Source organism: Macaca mulatta, chromosome 15 (assembly GCF_049350105.2).
Source record: "Macaca mulatta isolate MMU2019108-1 chromosome 15, T2T-MMU8v2.0, whole genome shotgun sequence".
Taxonomy (NCBI): Eukaryota; Metazoa; Chordata; class Mammalia; order Primates; family Cercopithecidae; genus Macaca; species Macaca mulatta.
This window is the reverse complement of record NC_133420.1, coordinates 80,192,169-80,213,583: the sequence shown is the minus strand read 5'-3', so window position 1 is coordinate 80,213,583 and position 21,415 is coordinate 80,192,169. Positions and strand designations below refer to the sequence as shown.

General features: G+C 42.7%; 1 protein-coding gene and 1 pseudogene across 2 annotated transcripts in view; both read right to left on the bottom strand.

The window, feature by feature from the left end:
- The window catches only part of SAXO1 (stabilizer of axonemal microtubules 1), a 120,658-nt gene that overhangs the window by 55,890 nt on the left and 43,353 nt on the right, over window positions 1-21,415 (bottom strand). The gene's annotated exons all lie outside the window — the stretch shown is intronic.
- On the bottom strand, window positions 2,234-17,717 carry LOC144334782 (uncharacterized; annotated as a pseudogene).

The window sequence follows — 21,415 nt, the reverse complement described above, 5'->3', positions numbered from 1 at the left end:
CAGTCTCCTAGGAAAAGCTCTGCAAACTACAATGAAACACACAAAATGAAAGAGCCAGGGATAAGAGCTGCTGCCTCCAGGGTCTTGTGTCACTGGATGACTTCCAACAGAGTCACCATGGCAGAAAGGTTACTCTGAGCAGACCTTTCCTTCTGGTGACTTTGTATATAATGTCAGTTGGGAGGGAGAGCAATAAGCTGAGGCTGACCGAACTACTCAATTAGTTTTTCACTCAGATAACTTCTTTACCAAAGCCATTACATTCACCTATGTTAACTCACTGGATGTAGAAACGTCTGCTTTTGAATATAATGGCTTTTGAAGACTTGCTGAGCAAAATACCTTGGAAATCTTACCTTAATTCATTCATTGAATTTCTATATAGCAAGCCTGTGATCATTTATGGAGATACAAACTAAAAGCTACAGTCTCAGACTTCAGAGTCCAATCAGGAGAAATGAGTATTTATGCTACAAGGTAATTGTTTTGATAGATGTATTTTATCAAGCTCAGTGTGAGCACTAAGGATGCTGGGCACCTAAATCAGCAGAGGAAATCAGGAAGGGCTTCAAAGATGAGGTGACACTTGGGCTGAGTAGAGTTAGCCAGATGGACCATTAGCAGAAAGGTTATTCAAGGATGAAAAAAAGGAGATAAAAAAAAAAAAGGAGCAAAAACACCAAGTGTATTAGTCCATTTACACACTGCTATAAAGAACTACCTGAAACTGGGTAATTTATAACCTAGAGAGGTTTAATTGACACACAGTTCTGCAATGGCTGGGGAGGCCACAGGAAACTTAAAATCATGGCAGAAGGTGAAGGGGAAGCAAGGCATGTCTTACGTGGCAGCAGGAGACAGAGCAAGGCGGTAACTGCCAAACACTTTTAAAGCATCAGATCTTGTGAGAAGTCACTCACTATCATGAGAACAGCATAGGGGAAACCACCCCATGATCCAATTACCTCCCACCAGATCCCTTCCTCGACATGTAGGGATTATAATTCAAGATTAGATTTGGGTGGGGACACAGAGCCAAACCATACCAAAAAGTTTTTATAATATTCTAAATCCTTTGTTACTTCAACAATGTTCACTGCTTTCACCAGAAGTAGATTCCATCTCAAGAAACCACTCTTTGCTCATCCATAAGAAGTAACTCCTCATCCATTCAAGTTTTATCATGAGATTGCAGTAATTTATTCATGTCTTCAGGGTCCACTTCTAATTCTAGTTCTCTTGCTGTTACCAGCACAACTGCAGTGACTTCCTCTACTGAAGTCTCAGAGCCCTCAAAGTCATCCATGAGGGTTGAAATCAACTTCTTCCAAATTCCTGTTAATGTTGATATTTTGACCCCACTCCCACGAATCCCCACTCCACGAATCAATCCTCACCTCTTTCAGCCTTCACAGAACTGAAAAGAGTTAGGGCCTTGCTCCGGGTGTTAGGCTTTCGCTTAAGGGAATGTTGTAGCTGCTAAAACTTTCTCCGTATCAGCGATAAGGCTGTTTGCTTTCTTATCATTCGTGCCTTCACTGGAGTAGCACTTTGAATTTCTTTCAAGAACTTTTCCTTTGCATTCACGACTTGGCTGTTTGGCATAAGAGGCCTAGCTTTCAGCCTGTCTTGCCTTTCAATATGCCTTTAACTAAGCTTAACTGTTTCGAGCTTTGATTTAAAGTGATAGAGGTGCGACTCCTCCTTTCACATGAGCACTTAGAGACCACTATATTGTTATTAATTGCCCTAATTTCAATATTGTGTCTCAATGAATAGGGAGGCCCAAGGAGAGGGAGAGAGATCCGAGAATGGCCGGTTGGTGGAGTAGTCAGAACACACACATATTTATCAGCTGTTTGCTGTCTTATATGGGCATGGTTCATGGCACCCTAAAAGAATTAAAACAGTAACATCAAAGGTTATTGATCACAGATCACCATAACAGACATAACAATTAAAAAGCTTGAAATATTGTGAGAATTAGCAATATGTGACAGAGACATAAAGTGAGCACATGGTGTTGGAGAAACAGCAGACAGAATTCAACACAGGGTTACCACAAACCTACATTAAAAAAACACAGTATCTGCAAAGTGCCATAAAGCACAGCACAGTAAAACAAGATACGCCTCTACACACAGTGTAGCAATCGGAGCTAGCTAGGTTGTACACAGAGGTGAAAGCCATTTTTTTGTTGGCTTTTTCTAAATAGAACAGCAATGGACTGGAGTTACAGGGCTCCTCGACTGTACTCTCCTGGCAAAGCTGCCCGAGGACGGGCAGAGACCCAGCACCTCACGATGGAGCCCAAGGGCCTCTGCAAGGAAAGGAGGTGAGAGCAGGCAGAGCCACCACTCCGCCTCCCTTGCCCTTTCTGTTCCGGCAGCTGCATTCCAAAGACTAATGAGAACAAGGTGCAACATGGTTTAACAATTTTGATACATTCCTTAGCAAAACATAATTTCTTTAAAAACACATCGACTGCATTACAGTGACTCCATCAGGCAAGACACATGTCAGGGAAAAAGCATGAGAAAATTTGGCAGGTATGTCTAACGTGTCAATAAATTAAACGAAGTTTATTTTCACAAAACCAAATGGTCAGACTTGCTCATGGTTTCCTACCAAGAAGTAAGAATTACTCCCTAGAGACAGTAATCAAAGCACAATTAGACCAGGCCTGGAATTCTTTTAAATATACTATCCTTTCCTCACACATGATTGTACTTTCATTCTTAGCAGAGATCCTTAACTCAAAGAAATACTAATGGGCTTTTCTAGCTTTGGGTCTTTCTGTGATAATATGCAATCATAACACAGATTTAAAAAAAAAAAAAAAAAGCAATTCATTTACAGCTACTACTACATATCCCTTACAATGTGTCCATTCATTTATTCATTTAATAAATAATGGCACAGCCTGTTGGGTTGGTCTCTTTCATATACAGACAAACAGAAAAACTTTTTTTCTTAATAATGTCAAAATGTTTTAGCCCCTGGGCAGGAATTTATCACTGTTAGGATATTCCATTAAGGTCCTATTTGAGTAAAAGTTTTTTTAATAAAATGAAACTATTGTAACAGGATAACTCTATATTTTCAAAATGTAGTAAATGGTCAAAGAACAGAGAGACCAATGGAGGAAGGTAGACACAACTTTAAAACAAACCAGTTTTAAGATGAATGATAGTATTTGCCACAGCAAATAAAATGGGAATTTGATCCTATGAAAAGAAGTGACATTTTTCCTGTAGCATAACAGAACTCAAGTAGTCTTTTCCAAAAAAAAAAAAAAAGAAGAAGAAGAAAGGTGCCTCACTACATCTACGAAGACTGAAAATAAAGTTTACCTGAAAATATCTACAAAATTCCAGAAACATTCAATAGTAGGAAGCAAGGGGGCAAAGGGTGTCACACACAGTTGTGCAGGTTGTATACTGCACAAGAGTGACACATCTAAGAGGGCACTGCTCACTTCAAATACATTGTTAGGTTGTATATTTATTTTGACAATGTTTCAAGGGACAACAGCAAAGGGCATTCTTTTAATAAAATCAGCATGACAATTTTCTGACAAATGGAAGTAAAATGTATTGAGGAAGGGATGCCTGTTTCCAATTTGCACAAAGACTTCATGTGGGCTAGCCATGTCCCAAATAAAGAAATTATGGTTAATATACAACACAATTCAGGTGATTCCTTGGAACAAATTGCTGCATCGAATCAACTTTTCAACCCAATGCTTTGCACACAAGCATTCCATGAATGTTTATTAAATAAACAAAAAACCAGCAAGGTGATTGTCAGGCACAGTCCTCTCAAGTGATTAACAAGGATGTTACCGGAGACACTGTCATGATTTCATTGCTATAGAAGCCAATTATCTCAGCACACAGAAGAACTGGAAGACTTCAGATCACACCCCTTCACCCAGGGAGAGTCACATGTTTTCTCTCCCTCTTCCTCATACTCCAAGAACAAACTCCAAGATGACAGAACTGCAGGATAGCAACAGTGCTGATCACGTAGTCATGGCACAAAGAGAGCCTTTGATTTTGCATGATTAATAAATCTTCATTATAACTGAGATTTCAGAGTTTATTTGCGACTGCAGCATAGACTAGTATTACTTTACTAATATGCTAAGGCAAGGAAATACGATCCAGTTTTTCCTTTCCACGTGATTTCCTCAGGTAGTCCACCTGCTCAGCCTCCTGTGACTTCCTGTATTCAGTAATATTATGAGGGCAAGAGTGTGGGTAAACAAGAGCAAAAACTCAAGTCTCTTCCTTGGGCCTGGTATGGTAGCCCATGCCTGTAATCCCAGCACTCTGGGAGGCTGATGCAGGAGGATTGCTTGAGCTCAGGAGTTCAAGGCCAGTCTGGGCAACAGATGGAGACTCCACCTCTGCAAAAAAAACGAATTAGCTAGGCGTGGTGGCACATGCCTGTCGTCCCAGCTACTTGGAAGGCTGAGGTGAAAGGATTGCTTGGGCCAGGGAGGTTAAGGCTGCAGTGAGCTGAGATGGCACCACCTCACTACAACCAGGGCAACAGAGTGAGACCCTGTCTCAAAAAAAAAAAAAAAGAAAAAGAAAAAACAAACAGCTCTTCCTCTCTACATCTTCATAACTGAAGACCGAAGTCTTCTATGAGGACTCCACATTTTCAGGCTTTGTCATGGTTCCCTTCAAGGGTGATCCCAACTTCTTTAAACACTACTCTAAGATCCCTGAAATAATTTTACTAGCATCTGCTTAACTACAGAGAAAACAGCAGACCCTTATGGCTTATTTGAAAAAGCACAGAATGAGGAGTCACAGATTTTAGTTTGAGTTTTGCAACTTCCTAGCCACAAAGTGACTCTGAAAGTGAGTATCAGCAATAAAAAAGCATTTATCAGTGACAAACAGCACAGAATCCTCTGTGAGCATCAGTGTCCTACTCTTCGAAAAGGATTACATAATGAAACAAGTGAAAACGCTGTGAAACAGAACATACAAGAATAAAGAAATATTAACAACAAAAAGCATCCATTCAAATTTCCCTAGGTATCCAGAGCTATGAGTCACCCAAACCCCTAAATGTCCTTCCAAATCCTAAGGTGAGCAAAAGCGTTCCCAATTAGACATGCGGGAATGTCTTTATATGTACGTATTATGCTAAGCTATATGCACAAGGCTAATAAAATTTCAACTTACATCTGTATGGCATTCTACAGTTTATTAAGTTCTTTCATATACATTAAATCATGGCAAAGCTGTGCATTTTATATGTTGAATGTATATTTTATAAAGCACTTGGGCCCTTTGGATAATCAATGTATGCACTATATGCATGCCTATTGTATGCAACAAGGAGTATAATGCTATTATTTTAAATTATTACAGTGATGTAAATTGCAGTATCTTTACTTTTATATTAGTAACCACATATATGATTTATATGATGCTGAGCACTTTGTCAAGAATAAAACCCCTAATTAAAACTGGACTCCTATGGGAAAATATGATTCACTTTATAATGATTCACTTTACATTGACTTCCAGATCACACAGCAACCCAAATCATGGTGTACCTGAGCACAGTTTGTGAAAATAATTATTAATCAGAGGGGAGTATAAAAACCTTTGGGAACTACCCCTGTGTTGTGACCTTTCCCCTATAGGATGTATGCTTTTTTATTTTAGTAAGAAATAAGATCATTTTACTTTAAAGGGATCAAAAAAAGTTATAGAATGAGTTATATTGGTCAAAATAGGGTATGACTGATCTCTCCTATCATGTGTCATTACTTGGAAAATGGCAAATATCCCACCTCCTTTTAATGGCATCATCTGAGAGTGGCTTTGAGACTAGCAAATTAGCAAAACAAATAAAATGATGCCAAAACAGAACATTCGATGCCTCTTTCTTTTCCTTCCCTATTGCTTTTAAGTCAAACTGAAGACCAGTCTCCTACATCTGATACCAAGTGACTAATTCAATTAAGCTCAAACTGAAGTTCTGTTTTATATAGAGATTAATACTGTCTGCATTGATGTTTACAAAAAACCTTTGAAATTTTTTTGGTATATTGATGTTATCTGAAGCCCAAGTGCTCAAATAGCCATAGTTACTAATGCAGATTTATCATAGAGAACTTCAAAAATATACATTTAATGTATACAGATGACCAATTCATACAGAGCATGAGCTAAAGGAAAATTTACTTTTTTAGCTATCGCGCGCGCGTGCACACACACACACACACGCGCACACACACACCCATCTCGTGATACTTCATTCTTCAAATGTTTCGTACTTTCAGGCTTTTTAAAAAATAATAATAATAATAAACAACTCATAAGTTATACAATCACAAAAAAAGCTAAGAAGTCATACATCAAATTCACTTCAGACCATGTGGAAATAAAGTTTTTAATCCGAACTGTGTCACTCCAAGTGGGTTCTCAGCATGTAGGTGGCAGGCAGCTTTTCATGGTGTACAACTTGAGGGACATAAGCTCTTTACCTGTCCAAAAGGAACTGCAATATCACGAGTGAAGTGGCCAACATTTCAGCCATTGCTCTTACAGATTGTAACCACTGAGGAACGAGGGAGATGAGAGAAAAGGAATTAACCTTTGTTGAATATGCACCACATCAAAAAGGAGTTTCCTTACCTATGTTATCTTACTTGAACCATAAAACTGCCTCTTGGGCAGGTATTGCCACCTTTATTTTGCAAAGGAGAGAGAACAGATGTTCCAAAGGATTGAGCAATTGGCCCAGTGCCACATAGGTATGCTCAGTGGCAGGCTGAAGCCACATTTGATTTCGGTGCTGCGTACACTGCACACACCAAGCAGGAGCCATGGACGTTTTTTTCCCCTAACAACTACCAAATAATCCACACCCTACTTCCTATAGCCTATAATGACAGGCATTTAAAAGCAAGAAAATCAATATATTCAAAGGGTTTAACAAAAGCTCCCAGTTAAAATGGCAACTCCAGAGAGACCAGGGCTCAGCCAGTCAACACACATTAACTCATGACAATGGGACAATTTTACAGATATGACTTGTTTGTTGCTGAGCACTTTGTCAGGAAATTAAACCCCTAATTAGAACTAAATTCCTAGCAGGGCACAGTGGCTCATGCCTATAATCCCAGAACTTTGGGAGACCAAGGTAGAAGAATTGCTTGAATCTCAGAGGTTGAGGCTGCAGTGAGCCATGTTTGCACCCCTACACTCAAGTCTGGGTGACAAATATGATTTGCTTTACAACAGGGGTCCCCAACCCCTGGGCCATGGACCAGTACCAATCCATAGCCTGTTAGGAATCAGGCTGCACAGCAGGAGGTGAGCGGCAGGCAAGCAAGTGAAGCTTATTCTGTATTTACAGTCACTCCCCATTGCTCACATTACCACCTGAGCTCTGCCTCTTATCACATCAGCAGCTTCATAGGAGTGCAAACCCTATCAGTGAACTGCACATGCAGGGGATCTAGGCTGCATGCTCCTTATGAGAATCTAATGCCTGATGATCTGTCACTGTCTCCCATCATCCCTAGATGGGACCACCTTGTTGCAGGAAAACAAGCTCAGGGCTCCCCATTGATTCTACATTATGGTGAGTTGTATAATTATTATATATTACAATGTAATAATGATAAAACTAAAGTGCACAAGGCGGGGCATGGTGGCTCACGCCTGTAATCTTAGCACTTTGGAAGGCCAAGGCAGGTGGATCACCTGAGGTCAGGAGTTCAAGACCAGCCTGGCCAACATGATGAAACTCCGTCTCTACTAAAAACACAAAAATTAGCCATGCATGGTGGTACACGCCTGTAATCCCAGCTACTCAAGAGGCTGAGCCAGCAGAGTCACTTGAACCTAGGAGGCAGAGGTCGTAGTGAGCCAAGATTGCAGTACTACATTCCTCCAGCCTGGGCAACAGAGCAAGACTGATACATGTACACGTATGTTTATTGTGGCACTATTCACAATAGCAACAACTTGGAACCAACCCAAATGTCCATCAATGATAGACTGGATTAAGGAAATGTGGCACATATACACCATGGAATACTATGCAGCCATAAAAAAGGATGAGTTCATGTCCTTTGCAAGGACATGGATGAAGCTGGAAGCCGTATCTCTCAGCAAAGCATCACAAGGACAGAAAACCAAACACCGCATGTTCTCACTCATAGGTGGGAACTGAACAATGAGAACACCTGGACACAGGGAGGGGAACATCACACCCTGGGGCCTGTCATGGAGTGGGGGCATGGGGAGGGATAGCATTAGGAGAAATACCTAATGTAAATGATGAGTTAATGGGTGCAGCAAACCAACATGGCACATGTATACCTATGTAACAAACCTGCACGTTGTACACATGTACCCTAGAACTTAAAGTATAATAAAAAAAATTAAAATTAAAAAAGTGCACAATAAACGCAATATACTTGAATCATCCCCAAACCATCTCCTGCCCCTACTCACCAGTCCGCAAAAAAATTGTCTTCCACAAAACCATTCCCTGGTGCCACAAACTTGGGGGAATGCTGTTTTACACTAAGATTTTGAGATCTTATGGCCACCAAAACCTGACTGAAGAGGCTTCTGTAAAAACTCAAGAGACTACTAAGTTTAAAAGCGATCCAGGATGAGGAAGTCAGAGTCTATGGATGATAACATTGAATGAATGCTATTTTTTAACATCTATCCCAAAATGCCAGGCACGATTTAATCCTGAGAACCCCCCAATGAGATAGGTGCAATTTGTCACATCATCCCATTCTACAGATAAGGAAAATAAGGCTGAAAAGATTTATAAAGTTGCCTACTCCCCACTACATATCACTTTCCCAGGGCTGCCATAACAAAGTCCCAGAAACTGGGTGGTTGAACCAGAAGTTTATTGGCTCACAGTTCTAGGGGTTAGAAATCAATAATCAAGGTGTCAGTTCCTGTGAGGGCTGTGGGGGAGATTCTGTTCCATGCCTTGCTCCAAGCTTCTGAGAGGCTCAGGCGTTCCTTGGCTTGTAGCTGGGATTCTCCGTGTCTTCACATTGTCTTCCATCTGTCCATGTCTGTCTCAGTGTCCAAATTTCCTCTTTTAATAAGGATGCTACCCATGCTGGACTAGGGCCCACGCTAATGAGCTCATGTTACCTCAACTACCTCTGTAAAGACTCTTTACCAAATAAGATCATATTTGGAGGCTGGAGCATTAGGACTTCAACATCTTTTGAGGGGGTACAATTCAATCCATAACACACAGCTAGGAAGTGGTCAGGCTGCATGCAGTTAACCACTACTCTATAAACCTGGCACCTCCTCAGGGAAGTCAAGGTGAAGGGCAGAGGACCTCCAAGTGACAGAGTTTAGAGACAGACGTGGGCAGACTGGAAGCAGAAAGAATGAGGGAGATGGCTACCATCTCATGAGTATGTATATTCTAATGACTTAAGAGCAATTTTTTTTTTTTTTAGACGGAGTTTAGCTCTTGTTGCCCACGCTGGAGTGCAATGGTGCAATCTCGGCTCACCGCAACCTCCACCTCCCAGATTCAAGCAATTCTCCTGCCTCTGCCTCCAGGGTTCAAGCAATTCTCCTGCCTCAGCCTCCAGAGTAGCTAAGATTACAGGCATGCACCACCACACCCAGCTAATTTTGTATTTTTAGTAGAGATGGGGTTTCTCCATGTTGGTCAGGCTGGTCTCGAACTCCCAACCTCAGGTGATCCGCCAACCTCGGCCTTGCACAGTGCTGAGATTACAGGCGTGAGCCACCATGCCCAGCCAGAACAATTTTTTTTTTTAAGTTCTGGGATATATGTGCAGAGTATGCAGTTACGTTATATAGGTATATGTGTGCCACGGTGGTCTGCTGCACCTATCAACACGTCATCTAGGTTTTAAGCCCCACATGCATTAGATATTTGTCCTAATCCTCTCCATCCCCGTGCCCCCTACTCCCCGATAGGCCCCGGTGTATGTTGTTACCCTCCCTGTGTCCATGTGTTCTCATTAAGAACATTTTAAACAATTACACCTCACATCTGTTGAGGGCTCATCCACGATCATGCCTGCTATGTGGCCAGCACCGTGCTAATCCTGCCGAAGCTACAGGACTCAGCCTCAGCCTCTGCCTTCAGTCAGCTTTCCTTCTCATGGCTCAGCCAGCTTGGAGGGTGAGAAGGTGCAGACATGTCCCATGTCATCAACAGAGTGAAAGACATCACATCAAAGACTGTACAGGAGAGGTACGTTACAGTACACTATGAAAATACAGAGGAGCACAGCTTATTTCCATTCCAGACGGCTTCAAGAGAGAACAGGCTCTGCTGTGGGTAGGATTTCAACAGAAAGGGGGTATAAGGTAAAAACACAGAAGTCAAGGGGAACCAACACTCATCAAGACCTTCATATGGAGACCCTAGGCTGGGGCGTTCTTATGTAAGGTACCATATTCAATCCTTAAAGTCACCCTGTGCCATCAATATTATCCGCAATTTACGAGAGAAGCAGCTAAGGCTTGGGAAATTCCAGGGAGGGGTAAGTCCAGAATCCTAACCCCCAACTCAGCTGAAAAGCCAGAGGTCTTGGATACCACAGAACTCAGGTACCTGGCTCTCCAGAGGTTGAAAAGAAAGGCGAACCTACACTATGAGTTAAACCAAATCAACTTAACCATTTCTGACACTAAAACAAATGCGAAAGTATGGCCCAGAATGAAAACATTAGAGAATCCTTTTATCAAAAAATATCACGTCTGCTCAAATTTACTGCTGTAAAATAAAATAGGTTACTGTAGCCAAAATACAGGAAAAATTCAGAAAGGTGTCAAGTGGTCATGTTTAAAAATGGAAGCAATCATGCCGCCAGTAAGGGTAGCTATGCATATGTGGGTGTGTTTGTGTATGTGTTTTCACATGTACATTTTCTCCCTTAAGCCACTAAAACCTTAGGAAAATTTTATGACAACAATGTGCCATGTACGTAAAAGATGGATGGGTTAAAGTTACTGTTTTCTTAGGATCTGTCTGGCATTTGACAGCCATGCACCAGTGCACTATCTGGAAAGATTTAGGACTTCTGCTGTAAAATTATTTATTAGTTGTTATTTATACTACGTGCTCACTGGCAGACCACCCAGTGCTGTAACAATAAAAGCAGTCACGCTGCATCTTTCCAAAACAAGCAAAAGACCAAGAGGGCTGCCTCTGGGTGTCACCACTGAAGGATGTGGCTTCCGGCAGGGAAGTATGTTAAATGTTTTGAAGGTGCTGCAATCCTAACAGAGACCCCGGGAAATGGAAACCGCCTGGGCTCAGCAGGAGCACTCTGCTCGGGTAAATCGGCCTCCTCTCCTGGCCTCAGTTGTCATCTACAAAAGGAAGACCTGCCCCCAGAGTCCCTAAGATCCCTTTCCCTCTGAATTCTAGACTGTAAAAGACTGAAAGCTATTAGCAGTTCCACACTAACCCCCAGGATGCAATCTGGGGCTAATCTCAGTGCCTGGGGGACTCAGGATCTGACACGCTACCAGCATCTCCTCTACATCCCAATTGGACCTGTTAGTGAGCTAACAAGACATGTTTGAACATTCTTAAAGGCCTCAAAAGAAAAGTTCCTTGCGCAATGTTTAACTTTATTAAGTATGTCAAGGTTGTGGTTCCATTAGACCATCCAAGAAGAGCCTGTGTTTTTCTTTTTGCAATGTAGAAAATAACTATAAAATGTCACACTTCTACTACTTATGCTTATTTAAATAAATAAGCACCAAAAATAATTAATAAAGCAAGATTCTCCCTCCCTTTCCTCCCCCTCAAAAATACCTTTGGGGATTTTTAATTATTTCCCTGTCTAAAAACTTAACCCAACGCAGACACGCCAATATCCTCTTCTATAAGTACACAGGATTATTCCATATTAATCCCCTCCTTTCTGGCGATCAGTATCTATCTCTCTCTCTCTCTCTCTCTCTCGCAGGCTAAAGCTGGCATCAGCCAGTCTCGCTTGTGCGATAATTAACTCAGGGAGCTTTCCAGTGGTCTTAGGTTAGCCTCCTAATTTTTCCAAGGCTGAAGTAACCCAAAGCGGTTAAAAAGTTATCTGTCCAACCACGGTCACCTAGGCTTACTGTCTGAAGTAGAATTTGTGATTCCAAGCCCTGCTCCTCTCCCACTAAAGAAGAATGTTCTCCTGGCTTGCAAGAAAGAACACAAGGGATACTGCTGCTACTCCCTTTTTTAAGCCTTACTCCTATTTACAATTCCTAAACCTGGCTGCATCCCAGTCACTTCCAGGGACCAAGTCCCACCCCCAAGCCTGATGAATCTACTCACAGAATCTACAGTTTTTTCAAAGTCCCCCCAAATAATTCAGGTTTAGAAATTACTACACATTCTACATACTACATTTTGTATTTGTACCAAATACAAAAATAAACAAAATAAAAAGAACACAATATAGAGAACTTTAATAATATTTTTCCTTTCCAAAAGTTTTATTGCATAGGCTGGGTGTGGCGGCTCACACCTGTAATCCCAGCACTTTGGGAGGCCACATCGGGAGGATCACTTGAGGTCAGGAGTTTGAGACCATCCTGGCCAACATGGTGAAACCCCATCTTACCAAAACTACAATTAGCTGGAAGTGGTGGTGCATGCCTGTAATCCCAGCTATTCGGGAGGCTGAGACAGAAGAATCACTTGAATCCAGGAGGCGGAGGTTGCAGTGACCCAAGACCATGCCACTGCACTCCAACCTAGGCAACAAGAGTGAAACTATATCTCAAAAAATAAATTAATTAAAATAAAATAAAATAGGCCGGGCACGGTGGCTCACACCTGTAATCCCAGCACTTTGGGAGGCCAAGGCAGGTGGATCATGAGGTCAGGAGATCGAGACCAGCCTGGCTAACATGGTGAAACCCTATCTCTACTAAAAAGACAAAAAAATTAGCCAGGCGTGGTAGCGGGCACCTGTAGTCCCAGCTACTCGGGACGCTGAGGCAGGAGAATGGCGTGAACCCGGGAGGCGGAGCTCGCAGTGAGCCAAGATCACGCCACTGCACTCCAGCCTGGGCAACAGAGCGAGACTCTGTCTCGAAAAAAAATAAAAATTAAATAAATAAATAAGGTTTTATTATTTTTTTTTTTTTTTTTTTTTTTGAGACGGAGTCTGGCTCTGTGGCCCAGGCTGGAGTGCAGTGGCCGGATCTCAGCTCACTGCAAGCTCCGCCTCCTGGGTTCACGCCATTCTCCTGCCTCAGCCCCCCAGGTAGCTGGGACTACAGGCGCCCGCCATCTCGCCCGGCTAGTTTTTTGTATTTTTTTAGTAGAGACGGGGTTTCACCAAGTTAGCCAGGATGGTCTCGATCTCCTGACCTCGTGATCCGCCCGTCTCGGCCTCCCAAAGTGCTGGGATTACAGGCTTGAGCCACCGCGCCCGGCCAATAAGGTTTTATTATATAAATTTCCAAACATATTCAAAAGTAGAAATCATTTAATGAATCCCCAAATAAGTATCATCTATTCCTCACAATTATCCAGATTTTGCCACACTTGCTTTATCAATCCCCTTTTCTTCTTTGCTGCAGTATTTTAAAGTCAGTCCCAGAAATCATCCTTACATACAGCCATCCACCACTTAATGACAGGGATACATTCTGAGAAATGCATCAGTGAGCAATTTTATCACTGTGCAAACATCTCAGAGTTGACTTACACAAACCTACATGGTGCAACCTGCTACACACCTAGGCTATATGGTATAACCTATTGCTCCTAGGCTGTAAGCCTGTACAGCATGTTACTACACTGATTACTGTAGGCAATTATGTACCTAAGCATACAAAAGGCCAGTGAAAATACAGTATTAAATCTTACAAAACCATCATCATATATTCAGTCTTTTGTTAACCAAAATGTCCTTATGCAGCACATGACTGTACTTCAATATGCATCTCTACAAAAAAAAGCATTTGACACAATTCAGCATCCTTTCTCGATTAAAAAAAAAACACTCACTAAACTAGAAATAGAAACGTCATAACACGATAAAGGCATGGATGAAAAACTCACAGTGGACATCATACTTAATGATGAAAAACTGAAAACTTTTTCCTTAAGATCAGAAACAAGGATCCCCACATATACAACTCCTATTCAACATAGTATTGAATGCTCTAGCCAGAGAAATGAGGCAAGAAAAAAACCTAGTAAAAGGCATCCAATTGGAAAGGAAGAGGTAAAATTATCTCAGTTCACAAATGACATGATCTCATATGTATAACCCTAAAAAAAAAAAAAAAAAATCTAGGCAAATTTAGGAGGCACTTCCAAGATGGCTGAATAGGAGCAGCTCTGGTCTGCAGCTCCCAGTGAGACTGACGCAGAAGATGGGTGATTTCTGCATTTCCAACTGAGTTACCTGGTTCATCTCATTGGGACTGGTTGGATGGCGGGTGCAGTCTATGGAGGGCGAGCCAAAGTAGGGTGGGGCATTGCCTCACCTGGGAGCACAAGCGGTCGGGGGATTCCCCTTTCCTTACCAAGGGAAGCCATGAGTGACTACCTGGAGGAACCATACACTCCTGCCCAAATACTGTGCTTTTCCCACAGTCTTCACAACCAGCAGACCACGAGATTCCCTCCCATGCCTGGCTTGACAGGTCCCATGCCCACGGAGCCTTGCTCACTGCTAGCACAGCAGTCTGAGATCGACCTGGGATACTGGAACGTGGTGGGAGGAGGGGCATCCACCATTGCTGAGGCTTGAGTAGGTAGTTCTATGCTCATGGTGTAAACAAAGAGGCAGGAAAGCTCAAACTGGGCAGAGCCCACCACAGCTTAACAAGGCCTACTCCTCTCTAGATTCCACCTCTGGGCACAGGGCATATTTGAACAAAAGGCAGCAGACAGCTTCTACAGACTTAAACATCCCTGCCTGATAGTTCTGAAAAGAGCAGTGGTTCTCCCAGCATAGCATTCAAGCTCTGAAAACAGACTGCTTCCTCAAGTGGGTCCCTGATCCCCGTGTAGCCTGACTGGGAGACACCTCCCAGTAGTGGCTGACAGATACCTCATACAGGCAGGTGCCCATCTGGGATGAAGCTTCCACAGGAAGGATCAGTCAGCAATATTTGCTGTTCTGAAGCCTCCGCTGGTGACACCTAGGTGAACAAGGTCTGGAGTGGACCTCTAGCAAACTCCAACAGACCTGCAGCTGAGGGGCCTGTCTGTTAGAAGGAAAACAAACAGAAAGGAATAGCATCAACATCTACAAAAAGGACATCTACACCAAAACCCCATCTGTAGGTCACCAACATCAAAGACCAAAGGTAGATAAAACCACTAAGATGGGGAGAAACCAGAGCAGAAAGGCTGAAAATTCCAAAAACCAGAACGCCCCTTCTCCTCCAAAGGAATACAACTCCTCACCAGCAAGGGAACAAAACTGGATGGAGAATGACTTTGATGAGTTGACAGAAGTAGGCTTCAGAAGGTCAGTAATAACAAACTTCTCCCATCTAAAGGAGCATGTTCTAACCCATCACAAGGAAGTTAAAACTTTGAAAAAAGGTTAGATGAATGGTTAAGTAGAACAACCTGTATAGAGAAGAGCTTAAATGACCTTGTGGAGCTGAAAACCACAGGAGAACTGCATGAAGCATACACAAGGCTCAATAGCCAATTCGATCAAGCAGAAGAAAGAATTATCAGCAACTAAAGATCAAATTAATGAAATAAAGTGAGAAGACAAGATAAGAGAAAAAAGAGTGAAAAGAAATGAACAAAGCCTCCAAGAAATATGGGACTATGTGAAAAGACCAAATCTACATTTGATTGGTGTATCTGAAAGTGACGGGGAGAATGGAACCAAGTTAGAAAACACTCTTCAGGATATATCCAGGATAACTTCCCCAACCTAGCAAGGCAGGCCAACATTCAAATTCAGGAAATACAGAGAATGCCACAAAGATACTCCATAAGAAGAGCAACCCCAAGACACATAATTGTCAGATTGACCAAGGTTGAAATGAAGGAAAAAATGTTAAGGGCACCCAGAGAGAAAAGTCGGGTTACCCACAAAGTGAAGCCCATCAGACTAACAGCAGCTGTTTCTGCAGAAACCCTACAAGCCAGAAGAAGGGGCCAATATTCAACATTCTTAAAGAATTTTCCATCTAGAATTTCATATCCAGCCAAACTAAGCTTAATAAGTGAAGGAGAAATAAAATCCTTTACAGACAAGCAAATGCTGAGAGATTTTGCCACTAGGCTTGCCTTACAAGAGCTCCTGAAGGAGGCACTAAACACTGAAAGGAACAACCAGTACCAGCCATTGCAAAAACATGCCAAATGGTAAAGACCATGGAAGCTATGAAGAAACTGCATCAGTTAAGGGGCAAAATAACCAGCTAGCATCATAAGGACAGGATCAAATTCACACATAACAATATGAATCTTAAATGTAAATGGGCTAAATGCTCCAATTAAAAAACACAGACTGGCACACTGCATAAAGAGTCAGGACCTATCAGCGTACTGCATTCAGGAAACCCATCTTATGTGCAAAGACACACATAGGCTTAAAATAAAGGGATGGAGGCCAGGCGTGGTGGCTCACACCTGTAATCCCAGCACTATGGGAGGCTGAGGCCGGGGGATCACAAGATCAGGAGATCGAGACCGTCCTGGCCAATACGGTGAAACCCTGTCTCTACTAAAAAAACACAAAAAATTAGCTGGGTGTGGTGGTGGGCACCTGTAGTCCCAGCTACTCAAGAGGCTGAGGCAGGAGAATGGTGTGAATACGGGAGGCCGAGCTTGCAGTGAGCCGATATCACGCCACTGCACTCCAGCCTGGGGGACAGAGCGAGACTCTGTCTCAAAAAATAAATAAATAAATAAATAAAGGGAGCCGTCTGGGATCTGGGGAGTGCCTCTGCCCGGCCACCGCCCTGTCTGGGATGTGAGGAGAGCCTCTGCCCAGCCGCTGCCCCATCTGGCAAGTGAGGAGTGCCTCTGCCTGGTTGCCCTGCCTCTGGGATGTGAGGAGTGCCTCTGCCCAGCTGCCCCACCACCTGGGAAGTGAGGAGCGCCTCTGCCCAGCCACCATCCTGTCTGTGAAGTGAGGAGAGCCTCTGTCTGGCCGCCACCCCATCTGGCAAGTGAGGACCGCCTCTGCCTGGCCACCCAACTGACTGGGAAGTGAGGAGCGCCCCACCCCCACCCCCCGGCTGCCCACCGTCTGGGAAGTGAGGTGTGCCTCTGCCCAGCTGCCACACCGTCTGGGATGTGAGGAGCGCCTCTGCCCATCTGCCGCACCAACCGGGAAGAGAGGAGCCCCTCTGCCCTGCCACTGCCCTGTCTGGGAAGTGAGGAGTGCCTCTGCCCGGCCTCCGCACCGTCTGGGATGTGAGGAGCGCTTCCACGCAGCTGCCCACTGTCTGGGACGTGAGGAGTGCCTCTGCCCACCCACTGCCCTATCTAGGAAGTGAGGGGTGCTTCTGTGCAGCTGCCGCCCCATCTAGGAAGTGAGGAGGACTTTGCCCAGCCCCGGCATCATCTGGGAAGTGAGGAGCGCATCTGCCCGCCCGCCCCACCGCCTGGGAAGAGAAGAGCACCTCTGCCCCACCGCTGTGCAACCCTCCAAGTGTGAAGTGACAGCCTTTTGTGTGATCTTTCTGCCCTCCCCAAGTTTGCATTTTTGACATTAAAGTTTACTTTTTAATTAAAAAAAAAAACTAAAAAATTAAAGGGATGGAGGAAGATCTACCAAGCACATGGAAAGCAAAAAAAAAAAAAGGCAGGGGTTGCAATCCTGGTCTCTGATAAAGCAGACTTTAAACCAACAAAGATTAAAAGACACAAAGAAGGCCATTACATCATGGTAAAGAGATCAATTCAGCAACAGCAGCTAACTATCCTAAATATATATGCATCCAATACAGGAGCACCCAGATTCATAAAGCAAGTCCTTAGAGAACTACAAAGAGACTCAAACACCCACACAATAATAATAGAAGACTTTAACACCACACTGTCAGTATTAGACAGATTGAGACAGAAAATTAACAAGGATATCCAGGACTTGAACTCAGCTCTGGACCAAGCGGACCTAATAGCCATCTACAGAACTCTCCACTCCAAATCAACAGAATATACATTCTTCTCAGCATTACATCACACTTATTCTAAAATTGACCACATAATCAGAAGTAAAACATTCCTTGGCAAATGTAAAAGAATAGATATCACAACAAACGGTCTCTCAGACCACAATGCAATTGAATTAGAACTCAGGATTAAGAAACTCACTCGGCCGGGCGCGGTGGCTCAAGCCTGTAATCCCAGCACTTTGGGAGGCTGAGACGGGCGGATCACGAGGTCAGGAGACCGAGACCATCCTGGCGAACACGGTGAAACCCCGTCTCTACTAAAAAATACAAAAAATTAGCCGGGCGAGGTGGCGGGTGCCTGTAGTCCCAGCTACTCGGGAGGCTGAGGCAGGAGAATGGCCTAAACCCAGGAGGCGGAGCTTGCAGTGAGCTGAGATCCGGCCACTGCACTCCAGCCTGGGGACAGAGCAAGACTCCGTCTCAAAAAAAAAAAAAAAAAAAAAAAGAAACTCACTCAAAACCACACAACTACATGAAAACTGAATAACCTGCTCCTGAATGACTACTGGGTAAATAACAAATTGAAGGCAGAAATAAAGATGTTCTTTGAGGCCGGGTGCGGTGGCTCATGCCTGTAATCCCAGCACTTTGGGAGGCCGAGGTGGGTGGATCACAAGGTGCAGAGATTGAGACCATCCTGGCTAACACGGTGAAACCCCGTCTCTACTAAAAATACAAAAAATTAGCCGGGCATGGTGGCGGGTGCCCGTTGTCCCAGCTACTCAGGAGGCTGGTGTGAACCTGGGAGGCGGAGCTTGCAGTAAGTGGAAATCGTGCCACTGCACTCCAGCCTGGGCAATAGAGCAAGACTCCATCAAGAAAAAAAAAGAAAGAAAGAAAAGATGTTCTTTGAAACCAATGAGAACAAAGATACAACACACCAGAATCTCTGGGACACATTTAAAGCAGTGTGTAGAGGGAAATGTATAGCACTAAATGCCGACAAGGGAAAGCAGGAAAGATCTACAATCAGCACCCTAACATCACAATTAAAAGAACTAGAGAAGCAAGACCAAACAAATTCAAAAGCTAGCAAAAGGCAAGAAATAACTAAGATCAGAGCAGAACTGAAGGAGATAGAGACACAAAAAACCCTTCAAAAAAATCAGTGAATCCAGGAGCTGGTTTTTTGGGAAGATCAACAAAATAGATAGTCCACTAGCCAGAGTAATAAAGAAGAAAACAGAGAAGAATCAAATAGATGCAATAAAAAATGATAAAAGGGATATCACCACTGATCCCACAGAAATACAAACTACCATCAGAGAATACTATAAACACCTCTACACAAATAAACTAGAAAGTCTAGAAGAAATTGATAAATTCCTAGACACATACCCCCTCCCAAGACTAAACCAGAAAGAAGCTGAATCTCTGAATAGACCAATAACAGGTTCTGAAATTGAGGCAATAATAGCCCACCAACCAAAAACAGTCCAGGACCAGACAGATTCACAGCTGAATTCTACCAGAGGTACAAAGAGGAGCTGGTACCATTCCTTCTGAAACTATTCCAAACAACAGAAAAAGAGGGACTCCTCTCTAACTCATTTTATGAGGCCATCATCATCCTGATGCCAAAGCCTGGCAGAGACACAACAAAAAAAGAGAATTTTAGGCCAATATCCCTGATGAACATCAATGCAAAAATCCTCAATAAAATACTGGCAAACCGAATCCAGCAGCACATAAAATGCTTATCCACCATGATCAAGTTGGCTTCATCCCTGGAATGCAAGGCTGGTTCAACATATGCAAAATAATAAATGTGATCCGTCACATAAACAGAATCAATGACAAAAACCACAGGATTATCTCAATAGATGCAGAAAGGGCCTTCAATAAAATTCAACACCCTTTCATGCTAAAAACTCTCAATAAACTAGGTACTGATGGAATGTATCTCAAAATAATAAGAGCTATTTATGATAAACCCACAGCCAATATCATACTAAATGGGCAAAAACTGGAAGCATTCCCTTTGAAAACTGGTACAAGACAAGGATGCCCTCTCTCACCACTCCTATTCAACACAGTATTGGAAATTCTGCTAGGGCAATCAGGCAAGAGAAAGAAATAAAGAGTTTTCAATTAGGAAAAGAGGAAGTCAAATTGTCTCTGTTTGCAGATGACATGACTATATGTTTAGAAAACCCCATCATCTCAGCCCAAAACCCCCTAAGCTGATAAGCAACTTCAGCAAATCTCAGGATACAAAATCAATGTGCAAAAATCACAAGCATTCTTATACACAAAGAACAGACAAACAGAGAGCCAAATCATGAGTGAACTCCCATTCACAATTACTACAAAGATAATAAAATACCTACGAATACAACTTACAAGGGATGTGAAAGACCTCTTCAAGGAGAACTACAAATCACTGCTCAATGAAATAAAAGAGGACACAAACAAAGGAAAAACATTCCATGCTCATGAATAGGAAGAATCAGTATCATGAAAATGGCCATACTGCCCAAGGTAATTTATAGATTCAATGCTATCACCATCAAGCTACCATTGACTTTCTTCATAGAATTGGAAAAAACTACTTTAAAGCTCATATGGAACCAAAAAAGAGCCCGCATTGCCAAGACAATCCTAAGCCAAAAGAACAAAGCTGGAGGCATCATGCTACCTGACTTCAAACTGAACTACAAGGCTACAGTAACTAAAACAGCATGGTACTGGTACCAAAACAGAGATATAGACCAGTGGAACAGAACAGAACCCTCAGAAATAACAACACACATCTACAACAATCTTATCTTTGACAAACCTGACAAAAACAAGCAATGGGGAAAAGATTCCCTATTTAATAAATGGTGCTGGGAAAACTGGCTAGCCATAAATAGAAAGCTGAAACCAGACTCCTTCCTTACACCTTAAACAAAAATTAACTCAAGATGGCCTAAAGACTTAAACATAAGATCTAAAACAATAAAAACCCTAGAAGAAAACCTAGGCAATACCATTCAGGACATAGGCATGGGCAAAGACTTCATGACTAAAACACAAGAAGTAATGGCAACAAAAGCCAAAATCAACAAATGGGACCTAATTAAACTAAAGAACTTCTGCACAGCAAAAGAAACTATCATCAGAGTGAACAGGCAACCTACAGAATGGGAGAAAATTTTTGCAATCTATCTATCTGACAAAGGGGTAATATCCAGAATCCACAAAGAACTTAAATTTACAAGAAAAAAACAAACAACCCCATC